General features: G+C 50.2%; 1 protein-coding gene across 12 annotated transcripts in view; it reads right to left on the reverse strand.

Annotated features, from left to right (window-relative positions):
- DAB2IP (DAB2 interacting protein) overlaps positions 1 to 14,934 on the reverse strand; it is a 372,254-nt gene that overhangs the window by 131,963 nt on the left and 225,357 nt on the right. The window contains exon 1 of one of the 12 annotated variants that reach the window (XM_075905460.2): positions 12,410 to 12,918. The exons of the other annotated variants lie outside the window; for them this stretch is intronic. The gene's annotated coding sequence lies outside the window, so the exon portion shown is untranslated. Of the gene's footprint in view, positions 1 to 12,409; positions 12,919 to 14,934 lie in introns of those variants that run through there. 12 annotated transcript variants of the gene reach the window in all.

Raw genomic sequence — 14,934 nt, forward strand, 5'->3', positions numbered from 1 at the left:
ACATCAGCCTAACCGAGGTCGACTTCAGAGTGTAGCGTCAACACGCCCCGAGTCACCAAGAAAAGAGATCTTTGCCACACGCTTCACACCCGCCTGTTCAGAAGTGGTCACTGATTGGGGGTCTCCCTCCTGAAACAGCCGAGGGGTTTCAACAGCGCTGCGCATGCCCAATTCCAGCAGAAGGCGATGCCCAGCAGCTCTGAAAAAGCTGGTCCTCGGTGTCTCAAACGGTGTCCCCAGAAACGGAGGTACCCCAAAATCAGTGGCCCGTTGTACAACCGATGGCCCGGCCTTCCATGATCCCAGCTGGGAACGTTACAGGCGCTTGAAAACCCGCTGCCACCTAAAAGACGACTGTCGCTTATCTTATTAAGTCTGCCAACCAAACGACAGACGTCTGACACTCGGAAAGTCAGAAAGGAGCAGAGAAGGGGGGTGGTTCCGATACAGACACCTCGGCGGAGCTACAGGGAGCACAGTGACTAGGAAACGGGGTTATATTCCTGTCACTGTTACAGCAGTGGAGACCTGATGCAAGTACTCATTGCTTTCTCTCTCCAGGCACACGCTTCCCAGCCTCTCAGATATGCACCCTAGGGCCACAAAATCCTACTAAGCTGCTTCACTGAAACAACAGACCGACACGCACGGCTCAGCCCCGCCGGGAGCCGAACGGAGCGCAGCGCGTGGGATGCGGCACAGAAACACTTTCCTGGGAATTCCCTTTTGTTTAAACGGCTTTTGCACCCACCTCACTGGCGCCTCCTCCTTTTAATTCTGTCAGCTAACGAGGCCACAAGAGGCATTTGGGTCTCTGGAGTTTGCTCGGGTTGTGTTCTCAGGCCTAGCCACAGCGACTTCTCCTCCCTCAGGCACTGCCGTCACTCCTCGTGCCATCCAGTGCGGATTGCGTGGCTCCTACATGGGGCTGCGGAGGAAAGAGGGGTGCCCCAGCCCCCGTCCAGGGGCTCAGAGCTAACACCGAGGTAGGGACCAGCCTGTGCCCCCACTGTGCACCCGCCCACGAAAAGTAACTGAGCAGCTTGATGGCTGCAAAATAAAAGGAAGTAAGTGGAGTCAAATCAATTTGCCTTTGAACATTAACTTGACTATTAATAACCACTTGGCCTGTGAAAATGAACCACTGTAAATGCCAGGCTACAATTTAACATGAGCACATTCAGGTACAGCTGTGACCTTCCTCTTCTCCTTATGCTACCCTCCTCCTGCCTAGCGTGCTTCCTCGCAGCCGGATCCTGCTCGGTGTGCATCACCGTCATCCCCCCACGGAGGCTAGCCACTGGCCTTGGTGATATCCCACCAGAAAACTCTGTGTCAGACGTACAGGGGTGCTGGCACGAGGGGTGCGGCTTGAAATAGTAACAACACCCAAGACGAGGTTTCCATCATCAGCACCCCCACTAGACACATTGTTCCAGCGCCCTTCTCTCCCCGGGGCTCAACTTAGCACAAGGATTTGCTGCTTTTAGTTATTTTTTGGTAACGTGAAACAACAGAGCAACACAGCAATCTGCACACGCCGGTGATTGTTGTGTTGCTGGAATGGCGAATAACGCAAAGACCAGAGCAGGTAAAACAACCCATTCAGATTTTTCAAGCAGCTTTCACTATCAGGACACATCTTTAACTGGCCTCTACCGAGTGTAACAAAAAGAAACAGGTTTGTATGAGACCCAGCAGGAAGGGAAACATCGGGCAGGGTTGTTTTTAAAGATCAGCTGTTAATTTTATGTCCAAACCGCCTGTTTTTGTAATTTTGCTGGTCAGTTTGAACCCTCCCAACAGTGCTAGGACCAGGCAGGCCCCAGGCACGGAACAGGGATGCAGAGAGTGGATCTGATCAGCGTTACACTACGGCAGGCTACGGGATGGCGGGGGGAGGGGTGTGAAACTGCTCTCTCTGGTTTCACTGCCCCAGGTGGAATGAGATGCAAAAAGCACACAAAATGCATAACGGGGAAATGCGCTAGGGCTTTAGCCATACCACGACCTCCAGGGTGATAATCTCAGCGCATCGGTGCATTGGGGGGGACAGCACCCCCACCCCTTCCGCAGTACCGGGCCCGGCATCTCCAGTTACCCCACTTTCAAAGTGCTCCCTTTGCAAGCATGTCTGGGGGGGGGGCACACAGCTGATGCACAGATCTGCTCCTTAAAAGCTGACTCCCCCCAGCACCATCTCCGTGGGGGGCAGGGGAGGTAGAGGCACAGTGGAAAATGGCACAAGGGGGACTAAAGCAGTCTCCACTCACACTGGTTCTGCTGCAATTCTGCTTTGGATATGTACAAGAGCCCCAGTCCCTGCTGCGCTCTTGTAAATATCCAAAGCGGAAGCCCCGCAGGGAGCGAGGGGCCAGTGTGGACTCCCCGGCTGGCCCCACACTCCCTTTGGGCTTCCTTTTGAAACATACAAGAGCCCCACGTGGGCCCACCCTGGGGTTCCGCCGACCATCGTCAGGGGTTCTGCGAGAAATCGTGGAATAAATAAATAAAATTCTTTTTCTGACAATGTAAGCTGACATACACATAGCAGCTCTTTACAAATCAATTTTCCTGACAATTATTTAGCCGTAATTGAATCGTGCTCCCCGCTGTCAACTTTTTCTGGCCAAGCAAACGTTTTCATAGGTAGGGGTTCCTCAGGATATGAAAAATTATTTTAGGGGTTCCTCCATGGGAAAAAGGTTGAGAATCACTGGTCTATGGAGAGGCAGTCCAAGCGCAATTACAACATCTGACAAAGTGGGTCTTTGCCCATGGGAGTTTATGACCAAATACATCTGTTAATCTCAGAGCAGTAATATTCATACTTCTAATGTGGAGCACCGATGAGCATTGCCTTACTGTTGACATTCCCAAGCGACGCTGTGGCCAAAAAACCATAGGATGCATCTCAAAGAAGGGTAGCGAGGTTATTTTACCTCTGTGCTTGGCACTGGGGTGACAACTGCTGGAATCCCGTGTCCAGTTCTGCCGACCACAGTTCAAGGTTGTTGATAAATCAGCGAGGGCTTAGAGAAGAGCCGCAAGAATGATGAATGGAACAGAAACCATGCCTCTGTGCTGATCGCTGTTCCATTTCAATCTATTTAGCATAAAGAGAAACTTGGGGCAGGATTTGATCACAGTCTATAAATCTCGATGTGGGCAACAACTATTTAATCAGGTGCTCTTCAATCTACCAGGGAAAGGCAGAACCACCGAACGGCTGGAAGTTGAAGCAAGACAAATTCAAACGGGAAATAAGGTGTAAATGTTTAATGGCGGGAGTCATCCATCATTGGAACCATTTGCCGTTTTAAAATCAAGACTGGATGGCTCTCTGCAAGCTCAGCTGTGGGAATTATGTTGGGAGGTTCTCAGGTCTGTTCACAGGCGACAGTGGGGGTGCACAGGGTGCACATGCATCCCCCGGGCAGGAAGGTCAGTGCCAGCAATCCATGCTGGTCCCCCCCCACGATTCATTCACCAGAATTGGGAAAGGTGCAGCTCAGCTGTGCCCTTCTGGGGAATGTGGACAGGGCAGAGCAGGAGGGTGGGGAAAGTGCCCTCCTCCTTGCTACACAACACTACTGGGTCTGCAATACAGGAGGGCAGACTACCTATAGTCAGCTCTGCTTGCTTATGTAACTGCCACTGGGTGGATTTGAACCTGGAACCTCTGGAACTTAGTGTAGGAGCCTCTACCACATGAGCTAAAAGCCAGCTACCACTCAGCGCAGGCAGTAGAGCGCCCTTGCTCTTATCTCTGGCTGTACGTGGTCTAAGTGCCGCTCCATGGGACAGTGACCCACACCCTCTAGGTGTGTGGGTTACACTTGCATTATGCTCCCACGGAGCACGGGGAAGAAGAACACCACATAGCAGACTGGCAAGGCCTGTTCTGAGGCAGTTGGAAGGACAGAGCACAGTCCTGTTTTCTATTGCAACCCCCGTACAATGTCTTGATCTTATTCCAGCAGCTTAGGTGGTACTAGTGCATGCCGCCAGGTGCTTCCATGGCCCTCCCACTGAACGTGGCAGGCTTCCAGCCACGGAATGCAATTTGCACAGCTGGCTCTGGAGTCACAGTGGCATGCAGGCCTTCACCCTGGTCCATGTTTCCCTTCAATTCGGTGGCTCTTGTACCAAACGCCTGGCCCGTTGCAGGCTGAGCCAGGACACCAAAAGGTCTGTGTGCAGTGCCCACTTCAGGTAGCAAGAGCTCAGATGACAAAGCAGCCACATTTTGGAGGCTCCACCCACAGTAGCACTGGGCAGGAGCCCATGAAGTGAGAAAAGGGTTTTGGACTCATGATGTACAGCCCAGATCTCATGTTTTTTGAACTCAATGGCAAAATCCCCATGGCCTTCAGTGAGAGCTGGATTAGGTCTTGTGTCAGCCATTCATTGCTCATGTGAACTGGCATATATCTGGAGTGCTAGCAGCCCGGCATTGTCAGTTGAAATAGAAGTAACCATTTCCTTATAGCCGGAAAGGCAGGAAAACTTCCCGGAGCCATACAAATATGTATAAATTATATTTATGTGACTCGGTGTGTACCAAAATATAGCTACAGTTATGAGGAGAGATTAAAGAGACTTGAACTTTTCATCTTAGTAAAGAGGAGACTAAGGGGGGAGATGATTATAAAATCATGACTGGTGCGGAAAAAGTGAATAAGGAAAAGTTACTGACTTATTCCCACAATATAAGAACTAGGGAGTCACCAAATTAAATGAATAGGCAACGGGTTCAAACAAACAAATGGAAGTTTTTCTTCACTCAGAACACAGTCAATCTGTGGAACTCCTTGCCAAAGGATATGGCGAAGACTAGGATTTTAACAGGGTTCAAAAAAGAGCTAGATAGATTCATGGAGTTTAGGCCCAGCAATGGCTGTTAGCCAGGATGGGTAGGAATGGTGTCCCTAGCCTCTGTTTGTCAGAGGCTGGAAATGGATGACAGGAGAGGGATTACCTGTTGTGTTCCCTCCCTCTGGAGCATCTGGTATTGGCCACTGTTAGCAGACAGGATACTGGGCTAGGTGGACCTTTGGTCTGACCCAGTCTGACTGCTCTTATGTTCCTATGTACAGTTCCAGAGGGGAGCACAAACACACGCAAAAGGCATAATCCGAAGCTTTTAAATGCCTTATAATTTGGGGAAGCCAAAATAGCCATGATTCCCAAAGGTCTTTCAAGAGAAATAAATGTTCATAATTCATAGATAGTTAGGAGCCGATTTCTGCCTGCTAATGAGGTACCAGTTCAATGCAGAACATATTTCTCCTGATTTTGACCACAAGGCACATGCTCTTACACAGCAAGAAACATCCTACCTGCACCCAGCTGTGCCTTAAATCAGCTGACCCATTAGTGGCCTTTTCTTCCTGTGACTGAGTTCCAGTTCCTAAACACTATGTTCAGGAGGGAGCACTGGGATCGTCGGCTGATCTCTTGCCCATCTCAGGCTATAGAACCTCACCCATCCAGTCCTGTAACAGACGCATCACAGGTGAGCAAGTGACCAAACGCCTCAAATCGTCATGTAGACTGCAAGGTACAGAGAATCCACCCTTTCCTCTAGGTCAGAGGTTCTCAAATTGTGGTCTGCGGATGGCTCCGTTCAGGTGGTCCGTGGATAATTCCTTCTCAGGTGCACACCTGGGCAGCTGCCCACGAGAGAACGATGGGCTGTCCACTTAGAGACTCGCAGGTGTGGTTCCAATAATCAGGTGCCTGGACCCTGTCATGAGGTGGTGGCCTCGGGAGGAAGAGGGGATAGGTGGGAGGGGGCAGTGGGGTGTGGTGGGGGAAATAGGAAATAGTCGGGGTGGCAGTGGGGTGCAGACAAGGAGGTGGGGGGAATTTGGGATGTGCAGAGCTGCAGCAGCCAAAGAAAGAGGCGACTTTCCCCAACGCTAGGGATGCAGCTGCCAGGGAGAGAGAACCCTCTTTTCCAGCCTCAGCTCTGGGGTTGCTGTGTTGGGACAGAGACCCCTACTGATATTCAAATACGACTTGCTTGCTTTGATTTGAGGAACAAAACCCAAGCATTAATGAGAGCGGGGTTTTTTAATCCGGCACTTTTATCCAAAGAGCTTGACAATAGTGAGCTCGCGGTCCAAACAACATTGGGGAAGATCACCAAGAGGGCCGTTGAGAGCCTCGGCAATTTTCAAGTGGCCCACGGGGGGCGGGGGAAATGGAAGCAGCACTACCCTAGTGTAACCCATCAAGCGACCGGTGCCCGATGAGTCAGAGAAAGGTGAAAAGTGTCGCTGCCAATCGCAGCGGGGGTACAAGTCCTCCCCCCAAAATAGGGCACGAATCCTGAGCCCGTGGGTAAGCCCCCCTAGCCGGACCCCTAGGAAGGAAAGTTCTGTGGTAACTCAGAGCCCTCCCCAGTTAACGTCCCGTCTCTGGCCATGGGAGAGATTTGCTACTAGCAGTCACAGCTGAGCCAAATGCCACTGCAGGCTCGTCGTACCATCCCCTCTGTAAACGTCTCAAGCTTGGCCTAGAAGCCAGCTAGGTTTTTTATCTCCACTGCTCCCCTGGGAAGGCTGTTCCAAAGCGTCCCTCTTCTGATGGTCAGAAACCTTCATCTAATTTCATCTAAACTTGTGGATGGGCAGTTTAGATCCATTTGTTCTGGTGTCCACATTGGCACTTAAATAACTTCCCTCCTGCTCTGGTATTTATCTCTCTGATGAATTTCTAGAGAGCAAATCATCTCTCTCCTCCAGCTCTGGTTAGGTTAAACAAGCCCAGTTCCACGAATTCAAAGCGGCTCCTTTAACAGTCTCCTGTAAAAACAACAAGTCGTCCTACGGCCATGGTCTACACTAGGCCTTTATTTCATAGAACACTAGACCTGGCAGGGACCTCGAGAGGTTATCGAGTCCAGTCCTCTGCCCTCATGGCACCATCTAGATCATCCCTGAGAGGTGTCTGTCTAACCTGCTCTTGTATATCTCCAGTGTTGAAGATTCCACAACCTCCCTTCGAAATAACCCCCCTTAGGTCCAATTAATAAGCGGAGCATTCATACTACCAAGCACGTTATTTCAAAATAACGGGCCGCTTATTTCAAAATCTGTACTCCTGCTTTCCTCGAGGAATAACGCTAATTTCAAAAGAGTTATTTCGAACTAGCAGTAATGTGGATGCTCCGGTCCTGCTATATCGAAATAGTGACTCCTCAGAGTAATTTGAACTGATTACTCCCCAGTGATTCCTGGGGCGCTAAGTTGAGGAAGCGCGTCCACATTCACGGAGCCTGCCTCAGACTAATTTTGAGGCTTCCCTGTAGTGTGGACACGCTAGTTTGATTGGTTATTTCAGGAGCTATGAAATTGATCTTTGTTATTTCAAAATAGTTTCCTAGTGTAGACATGCCCTTAGGCTGTGTCTAGACTACAGGGTTTTGTCGACAAAAGTGGACTTTTGTCGACAAAACTATACCTGCATCTACACTGCCACTGAGTTTTGTCAACATAACATCGACAGAACTCAGCAGTTTTGTCAACGGCTGTAAACCTCATTCTACGAGGAATAACGCCTTTTGTCGACAAAGTTCTGTCCACAGAAGGCGTTATTGCATCTACACTGTCCTTTGCGTCTACACTCTCATGTCGACAAAGCGGCTTGCTTTGTCGACAGAACTGGATGTAGTCTAGATGCTCTTTCTTGACAGAAGCTTTGTCGACAGTAACTGTCGACAAAACTTCTGTCGACAAAAGCCTGTAGTCTAGACATACCCTTTGAGACTAACAAAAATATAGATAGTATCATGAGCTTTTGTGGGCAAAACCCACTTCTTCAGATGAGCTAGAGCAGAAATATCAGGAATCCAGAATTTATAACAGCAAAAGAAGACGGGAAAGACTTGCTTTTAAAGTTACAGACTAACACGTTTACCCCTCGTAGTCTCCTGTAGTAACTGAACATCATATGTTCTCTGAGTCACCTGCACATGATTCCAGAAGCTTTTCAATGGTCGTGGGCTCTACGTGGGCCAGGCAATTCTATTCTTCAGCAGCGTTCCTGGGCTCTGACAGGACCAGGAGATCGCAGACTTTCTGTATGATTGTTTTTCTCAGAAAGTTCTCCTCACTAGAACTGCCTCTGTCCCTAAGCCCTTAGTCATCTTTCATGTCCTGCTCAGAATTTGGAGGGTTCCATCCTCTTCTCCCGATAATCACATTAGACCCTACAGTGTCTGTGTAGAGACAACTGGATGGAACACCTCTTGGACCCGATCTGCTTGGCTTGGCTTCCTTCCCATCCAGAAAGGGTAATTTCCGAGTCACAGGAGGAAACGTCTACGCAGCATTTCAGAGTGAGCCTCCCAGTTCCGGTTAACAGCTGGACTAGCAGGGTTCGCACTAGTGCTCTGCACTTAGCCGGACACACGGTGCTTTGAAGTTGCGGCTTGGACCAGATCTTGGGCTCTGAAGCTGAGGGACTTCAGAGGCTGAGCTGCAACTTCAAAGCGCTATCTGTACAGCACTAGCAGGAGCCCTGCTAAATGCAAGTCTGTTCCCTGGGCTGGGAGGCTTGCTGCTCTGAGCGCCAAAACATTGTACAGACATTGGGCATTCCCTCTGCCCTCCTAAAATACAGACCAACATCAAAGCAGACAGAGAAAAACGAAGTCTAATATATGCTGCAAAATCCCCAGATTAACACACTGGCAATGGAAATGAAACATTTGGGGGTTGCAGTTACCAAGCACAGCCGCTAGCGCACAGAGGGAAACATGCTGCAAATTTGAGAATTCTAATGGGAACAAGCATAACAGACTGACTTCTCCCATTCCGCTGTGGTCCTCTCTGTGCTCATCCCATCCTCTCTGCACTCATCCCATTCCCCTGTGGTCCTCTCTGTGCTCATCCCATCCTCTCTGCACTCACCCCATTCCCCTGTGATCCTCTCTGCACTCACCCCATTCCGCTGTGGTCCTCTCTGCGCTCACCCCATTCCCCTGTGATCCTCTCTGCGCTCACCCCATTCCGCTGTGGTTCTCTTTGTGCTCATCCCATCCTCTCTGCACTCACCCCATTCCCCTGTGATCCTCTCTGCACTCACCCCATTCCGCTGTGGTCCTCTCTGCGCTCACCCCATTCCCCTGTGATCCTCTCTGCACTCACCCCATTCCGCTGTGGTCCTCTCTGCGCTCACCCCATTCCCCTGTGATCCTCTCTGCACTCACCCCATTCCGCTGTGGTCCTCTCTGCGCTCACCCCATTCCCCTGTGATCCTCTCTGCACTCACCCCATTCCGCTGTGGTCCTCTCTGCGCTCACCCCATTCCCCTGTGATCCTCTCTGCACTCACCCCATTCCGCTGTGGTCCTCTCTGCGCTCACCCCATTCCCCTGTGATCCTCTCTGCGCTCACCCCATTCCGCTGTGGTTCTCTTTATGCTCATCCTATCCTCTCTACGTTCACCCCATTCCCTTGTGGTCCTCTCTGCATTCATCCCATTCCGCTGTGGTTCTCTTTGTGCTCATCCTATCCTCTCTACATTCACCCCATTCCCTTGTGGTCCTCTCTGTGCTCATCCTATCCTCTCTACATTCACCCCATTCCCTTGTGGTCCTCTCTGTGCTCATCCTATCCTCTCTACATTCACCCCATTCCCTTGTGGTCCTCTCTGTGCTCATCCTATCCTCTCTACATTCACCCCATTCCCTTGTGGTCCTCTCTACATTCACCCCATTCCCTTGTGGTCCTCTCTGCGCTCACCCCATTCCGCTGTGGTCCTCTCTGTGCTCATCCCATCCTCTCTGCACTCATCCCATTCCACTGTGGTCCTCTTTGTGCTCATCCTATCCTCTCTACGCTCACCCCATTCCCCTGTGGTCCTCTCTGCACTCATCCCATTTGCTGTGGTCCTCTCTGCGCTCACCCCATTCCGCTGTGGTCCTCTCTGCACTCATCCCATCTTCTGTGCACTCATCCCATTCCGTTGTGGTCCTCTCTATGCTCATCCAGTCCTCTCTGTGCTCATCCCATTCTGCTGTGGTCCTTGCACCTCTTAAGTGTTCATATTGTATCTTATTCTGGAGACCTTACAAACTCACCGTATAGTTCTTAGCACAATCCCATTGTGACCACAAGGTGCTCACGCAATACAAATGTATGATAATAATACAAATGTATAGTCAATAAGAATAATAAGAAGAATATAAACAGTGTGGCTTAGAAACCATTATGTGCATGGATGCAGTCATCAAAGTGAAGAAGTATGAATCACATTCTACCCTGTTGCACCGGAGTAAATCTGGAGCAGGGGTGGGCAATACAGGTTCCATGGGCCGGATCCAGCCCATGAAGCCAGTGTCAGGCTTCCCTGACACTCCCCCACACCCGGGCCAATGAGACCTGGGGGTGGAGGAGTGCGCGAAGTCTCCTCCCCCCTCCAGAGATTGTGCAGCACCTAGAGGGAACCACCAGCTGTTCAAAACAGCTGGCTGTTCTCTCTAGGCAGTAGAGGGTGGGGGCAAAGACTACACGTGCTCCCCCACTCCCAGGCCAATCAGGGTCTGTGAGCAGGGGAGCCCTGGAAGCCTCCAGGCCCTGCCCCTTCTGGGGCAGCCCACAACCACTTCAGAACTTTGTGAAGTGGTCCCCTTTCAAAAATTATTGCCCACCCCTGATCTGGAGTAATTCCCCTGATTTACTCCATATTTACACGGTAATAGAGCAGAAACTGCCTCATCCCCAAGTAGTCCCTGGGTTTCGAACCAACTGAAGCACCCCAAGAGGCTGGGAGAATGGTTCCATATGCACGTTTATCTCTTCACTTCAAATCCTGCATCATTCTTTCCTAGCGAGAACCGTGCATGCCCAGAAATTCACTGTCGGGATGGCCGTTTAAAGTCCTCTGGAGGATCTCCCTGAGGGAAGTTTTGCCCTGGCTCTCTGGTGCCACAGTATATTCATTAGAAACAGATAAGACCCACTCAGTTCTAGTCCGTGTGTCCCCCACTGATGAAGGATTGTCCCTCTCGGTTATTTGCAGGGGATTTTTTTACAGGAGGAAAAAAGTTTCCGATCACCCAGCCCTGGAGAGCGATGCAGGCTGTTCCCACGGGACCAGTTTGACTTGGACCTATGACCCTCCCAAACAGGGTATTTCCAGATCAGACTCGCCTCCAAGAAGCCCTGCGATTGACTAGGTGGGCACATAATCCACAGAGTAGAATTAAACTAGATCAAACTACAAGCTGGCATTTGAGCTCCACTAGGTCTTGGTTTTTACCTTTCCTCTGAAGGCCCTTTGCTAAAAGCACATCACCCCCGGCACTGGACAGCACTCCCTTGTAGCAGGGACATCTCTGTACAGCCTCTTGGAAAGCAAAGCCTTTCAAACACGGATGCCCAGCCATCAACAGAACCCGAGACACCAGACATGTACACTCGGAGGGTGCTTGAAAAGAGTGTTTGCGAGAAGAACACTGTTAAAAGCCTGCCTCCTTAGCAGATAACAAGGCTCTGACAATGACAGATTTCATTCCCCACGTAGTCAGTACAAGGCTCCTTCCCTTTCTGGCTTCCGCATGTTTATCCAGACTGCTGGGAGGGGAGCAGGCAGCAATCTGCAATTAATTGGCATTTGCAAGAGCATATTGCCTAAAGATAAACAGCGTGGGTGACTGTATCCTATGTAAAATGGCTGAGCGCCGCAGATTTTAAATGTTGACCCAATTCAGAAAAAAAAAATATTTTTTTGGTCTTCTTGAAAAATAATTGAATTTAAATGAAGACATTTTTGCATGAACCCTCTGGCCTCTAAACAGTTGTGTGTGTAAGCCATTCCGGGTCTCCCTGCCCTCCCTACAGAAGTAGTTTTAGTAAACTAAGAGTTTATTGAAAATTTTACTGCTGACACCAGCGGAGTGTTTCATAGGGAGACAGGTTTCCACATGGCAGCAGACAAAACAGAGTAGTACAACATCGCGCTATCGGCCTTTGCCATTTCCAGAGAGTGTTTTGCAAACACATCCCAAAACCGCAACGTGGTAGCCTAAAGGATTTCACTCGAACTCGGGTCGATGTAACACACGAAGGAAAAAACAGCAATAAAGGTGAAGAGACAACCCGGGGGAAAGAAGAGTGTGGGGTCAGGAAAGAAATGGATATTAAGGATGGATCTGAAGGACAAGAAGGGGAAGGATTTGCACTTGCGAAATGGGAGGGTACAGGCAGCATCATGAAGACAGACACAAAGGGAGCATGCCACTGGGGATGAAATAAGGCTGCTAACCCTCTAGGACTGGCCTGGAGTCTCCCAGAACTGGCATCAAACTCCTGGTAACCACTGAAACACCCCTCCCCCCCAGGAGATTTTAATAGGCTACTTTTAAAAAAATGACTTTAATGGGGTCCGGGACTCACCACCTTGGGCGCCTCCTGCTGGACTCCTGGGGAATTAGCTTTTCCACTCCAGAGCATCACCTTTCAGCTGGTGTCACGCCTGCTGTTACCTATTTTTCCTCCACTTCTGTGCTTGGACCCACATCCCTCCCGGAGTATGGCGTCCTTCCTCCGGGTATTGCCCTGCTGCAGTGCCCACACACTCTGGGGTCCTCCCCCTCTGGGAAGCCCCAGCCCCCTATGCCCACCTTGCCTCGGTGACCCACTGCCAGTCTTCATCTAGCCCCCTGCCTTAGGGGGAAACTGCAGTCTGAAATGGCCACTCATCATTGGCAAGGGGGTGTGGACCTGTTGCTTTCTACTGCCCTGGCTGCCTCCCTAGTAACTTCAGGCCTTGCTTCAGGCCCTGCAGCCTGGGAGCTTGCCTGGCCAGAGCCTGCCCAGACCTGCCTGCCTTTCCCCAGCCCTGCTCTAGGTCAGGAACCCTGGCAGCTAGGTCCCTCCTACTCCACAGCTGCAGCAAGCGTGAGGCTGAGTCAGCCGCTCCAGGAGCCTTAATATATACAGCCCCAGCTGGGCCCTCATTGGCTGTCTCTGCCTCAGCTCTCCCAGGGCTCGGTTTCACCCTTAAAGGGCCAGTGCGGAGCAGACGCCCCGTCACAACGACATTACGTCATATTGGGAAAAAATAGCCTTGGAACAGCTTCAGTCAGAGTTGGCAACCGTCGGATGAAAGAAGGACTCAAAGAATGGAAATGGCCCTAAGGGCTAGAGAGGGGAAGAGGGAAATGAGGCCAGATGTGCCGACTGGGGCCGTGGAGGGAAGGGAAAAGGGAGCGTGGACTTGACACTGAACCAGGGAGGTAGCCAGAGAAGGGAAAAAGGGAGGGACATAGGGACCGGCTCAGAATAGTAGCAACATACTTGGCAGCAGACTTTTGGAGCAAGTGGTGGAATACAGGGCAAGGTGGAAAAGCCCTCCGATTTGGGGAGGACAGTGTATTCGAGGTGAATTCCCTCTGCCAATGCTCTGCAGCACACTGTAGCCACCTCGCACGAGAGCCAGCAATGATGGAAAGAAAGCACCTCCCTCCCACACCAATGGGACACCTGCCTCTCTTTGATTGGCTGAGATTGGACCAATCAACGCTGCAAAACGACATGAGCTATGCCAGCCACAAAGAAACTGCTGCCACAACGTTTTAAAGGGACACGGCCTCCGTTTTATGAGGCGCTGCCCAAAAACAGAGCAGTCCCTGCCCCCATCAATGTGACCCCTTCTGAAACTCCCTTCTCCGAGTTACCAACCGAATGGTGAGATTATTACAGACGAATTGATTTTCCTTTTTACCATCTGGGGGGTGCTTTTTGCGTTTGCCTTCCAAAATGGGAGGGCCTGTTTCACTGGGAGTTTATAGTCTGTGGGAGTAGCCAGAATACAGCCCTGTTTCATCTTCTGGATTCCAGGCTCCAAAGCAGATGGTTCTTGCTTCCCAGAATGGCACTGGAAGCGCATCAATGGGCTTTTAACCCGTTTTCAGTTAGATCTAATGTTGGTCCCTAAAACGGACAATTATTAGCTAACTAAGCGGTGTGATATTCAGAGGTGCAGAGCGCCCATCATTCTCACTGATTTCAACAGACTCAGGACACCCGAAAAGCAGACCACTTATTTAAGTGGCTAAATTAGGAGTATGGTGCCTAACTCTAAGCAACCACCCTTGGAAGTGACGGCCTTAAGTTTTAAAAACTCATGAACACGTTTGTCCTCACGTCACAGTTTGCAGCTCCCTCTTACTATGGTTATTTAAACCAAGCTTACGTTTGAGAAGCAGATCTACATTCGGCACTCCTGGCTTCCCAAATAAGGTCCCTATCCAGCAAGTTACTTTGGGCACTTGGTAAGTGCTTTCCTGAACTGGAGGGTCGGATAGTTTCTCCTATCACGGGCGGAGTCTTTCATAGAATCATAGAATAATAGGACTGGAAGGGACCTTGAGAGGTCATCGAGTCCAGCCCCCCGCCCTCAAGGCAGGACCAAGCTCCATCTACACCATCCCTGACAGATGTCTATCTAACCTGTTCTTAAATATCTCCAGAGAGGGAGATTCCACCACCTCCCTTGGCAATTTATTCCAATATTTGACCACCCTGACAGTTAGGAATTTTTTCCTAATGTCCAATCTAAACCTCCCCTGCTGCACTTTAAGCCCATTACTCCTTGTTCTGTCCTCAGAAACCAAGAGGAACAAATTTTCTCCTTCCTCCTTGTGACACCCTTTTAGATATTTGAAAACCGCTATCATGTCCCCCTTAATCTTCTTTTTTCCAAACTAAACAAGCCCAGTTCATGAAGCCTGGCTTCATAGGTCATGTTCTCTAGACCTTTAATCATTCTTGTCGCTCTTTGTCTCCAAAGAGGGAGGGGCTCTGATCCTTGCTTGCTCCTGCTTCTCCTCGTCTTATCCCAAGGAACGTACTGCGGTAGCTACAGCATTTCATTGTTCCAACCACAAATAAGACCAAACCCACAGAAAAGCTGGTTT

This window comes from Pelodiscus sinensis, chromosome 23, assembly GCF_052426305.1.
Source record: "Pelodiscus sinensis isolate ZL-2025 chromosome 23, ASM5242630v1, whole genome shotgun sequence".
NCBI lineage: Eukaryota > Metazoa > Chordata > Testudines > Trionychidae > Pelodiscus > Pelodiscus sinensis.